The sequence below is a fragment of the Pistacia vera genome, unplaced genomic scaffold (assembly GCF_008641045.1).
Source record: "Pistacia vera cultivar Batoury unplaced genomic scaffold, PisVer_v2 Contig720, whole genome shotgun sequence".
In the NCBI taxonomy this organism is placed as follows: Eukaryota; Viridiplantae; Streptophyta; class Magnoliopsida; order Sapindales; family Anacardiaceae; genus Pistacia; species Pistacia vera.
The window spans coordinates 257,891-260,733 of NW_022196580.1; positions in this window are offsets into that span (position 1 = coordinate 257,891).

The following is a 2,843-nucleotide window of genomic DNA, read 5'->3' on the forward strand; positions in this document are numbered from 1 at the left end:
AAGCACACTACACCATCTTGTTCATCTAACCACAAAATCAAAATCAACACCAAATTGTTAGTCTTTGCGCATCAAAAAAATGATCTTACTTCCTTGGAATGGAGATTGATCAACATGTGGATGTGATCTTTGTGAACCAAAGAAGATATGCAAGTGAAGTTTTAAAGAAGTTTTGCATGGAAAACTGCAAACTAGTAAATCTGCTTTTAGTTCCAAATTTGAAACTGTTAAAGAATGAGGATGGTGAGAAGGTTGATGAAGGTTTGTATAGGAGTTTAATAGGATGTCTACTGTATTTGACAGCAACTAGGCAAGATTTAATGTATGCAACCAGTCTGCTGTCCAGATTTATGAGTAATCCAACTGAAACACACTTCAAAATAGCAAAAAGGGTACTGAGGTATGTGAGAGGAAGCACTGACTATGGGGTGTGGTTCAAGAGATCAGAGAACTTCAGTTTGATTGGTTATTCAGACAGTGATTGGGCTGGTTCAGCAGATGATATGAGGAGCACTTCAGGTTTTGCATTCTTCCTGAATTATGGTGCTATCTACTGGCTTTCTAGGAAACAGGAAACTGTGGCTCAATCCACAGCTGAAGCAGAGTACATATTAGCTGCTGCAGCTGTGAATCAAGCCATTTTGTTAAGGAAAATTCTTGATGACTTGAAGCTGAAACAGAACAAGGCTACTGCTATCATGTGTGACAACCAGTCTGCAGTAGCTATGGCCAAGAATCCTATGCAGCATGGACGAACAAAACATATAAAAATTAAGTTCCATGCCGTGAGAGAAGCTGAGCAAAATGGTGAAGTAAATCTCATGCATTGCAAGAGTGAACTTCAAGTGGCTGACATCATGACCAAGGCTGTCTCCAAAGCCAAGTTTGAAGAATTCAGATTCAGACTTGGTGTTTCCAGCCAACCATCAAGGAGGAGTGTTGAAGGTTGATACTTGGCTGGAAATGCAGCAGTTCAACTGGTGCTTCAAATATGTTTTTGGCGGTAAAACTGAAAGGCAATCTGCCAGGGGTCCATTTGTAATACTGCAAATTTTCACTTATTTTGTAATGCTTGATGTGTCTTGGATTATATGGGATGTGTTACATAGTTGTTGTTTAGTTGGTATTAAGTCACTAGATTCAGATTAAATCAAGTTATTTTATGTCTGCATAGTTGGTGTAACGGTGTAAAATCTGCTTTATTAGTTGAAGTGTAATCTCATTTTGAACTCAAGAAAATACAGACACTTTTCTTCATTCGGATCATGCTCCCATTCTTTTCTTAGTTAAACTCCAGCACAAGAACACTAACAGTTTGCAAATCATAACCTTTGAAAAGGCTTAAACAAAATTTCACAGACAGTCCCATAACTCTCCAGCAGCAAAACAATTCAACATTTGACCATCAACACCTTTAAAAAAATTTCAGAAAGAAATAGCAGAAACCTTCAATAATTTGCAACTGTAGGAGGCCAACAACTAGGAGTCACAAAGACATTTGGAGATAGAAACCAACTAAAAACTTCAACTACAATGCAACAATAATGTTGACTTCTCTTACCAAAAATAACATTTAAAGTCTAACTCTGCAAAACTAACTCCAAAAATTTGTCATTCAAGATCAAGCATAGACTTCGTGGCATCTACAGATGTTGGTCTAAATCTTCTAATTAAGGCTCCCTCAGGCAGAGTGTATCAGTGCATTCCACATCCAAATCCTGCTCCATTTCTTGTTAGAAGAAGCGCTACCTGTCCAACAAAAACACAAAAAACCAACTAGAATTTTTAATAATTAGTAGATATCTGCTTGGTGTCCAAAGAGTTTAACTTCATAAAACTAAAATACATTTTTTTCGGTATGACAATCTTTGTTATGAAAACAATGATCAATAACAGAATAACTTTAAAAATTTAGAATTATCAGCAGATTAATTAGTTATAATCAGTGTTAGCAGACAAATCAAAACATCATAGGAGTAGAATTTCTCTCTAATCTAACATAACCTCATAATTCTGCAGTAAAAACTTAGGTTCTAGCTTAGAGACGGTACTGATTCTAGAGGTGAGATTGACTGCTACTGCAACAAATTCAGGCCCTAAACATCCAACCTGTACACTTACAACTCTTCACCATTGATTTCTTGGCCAGGATGGACTATCAGCTATTTCTTTCATCTTAAACCTGTAATCACTAATACTTAGAATTCTGATTTGAAACAAACTCTTAGTATGCATAGTCCTCACTTTCAATTCAGAAACAAAAGTTCTCACTAAATTTGTCTAGATTTCCGGTGAAAATTGAAATTTAGATAAATGACTAAACATAGATTTTGAGAACAAAGAAAGCAAGCAACTTTCAAATCTTTACCGGCAACCATACTCAGGATTTGGCTTCTTCTTGAATTCAGCAGATTTATCTTTCATGTTAGAAACAAAAGTGTGAAAGACAAAAAAATAATGAGAGAAACAGAGAAAACAGAACATTTTACTGAAGACAGTTCTGAAAAGTGTGGCTGAGTTTGTTTATAGCTGAAGTTCAGTTTTTATACAATTTGTTCTGTGATTTAAGGAATGTAAGAAGTGAATTGTCACTGACTAATCCAAATATCTTGAGAAATAAAAATGCATAAAACAAATCCAAACAGTAAAGTAACAAGATAAATGTGCAATCAAGGGGTGCTCCGTACAACCAAATTTCAAGACATCTTGAGGAAAATGGAGTCGCAGATGTGGCTTTGGTAGTTGAACACATAAGATATATACCGTCCAATGAAATCATACATGAACTCTGTAACTTTTGATGCAATGCCAGATACAACATTGTCTCCTACTATTTCTACAGC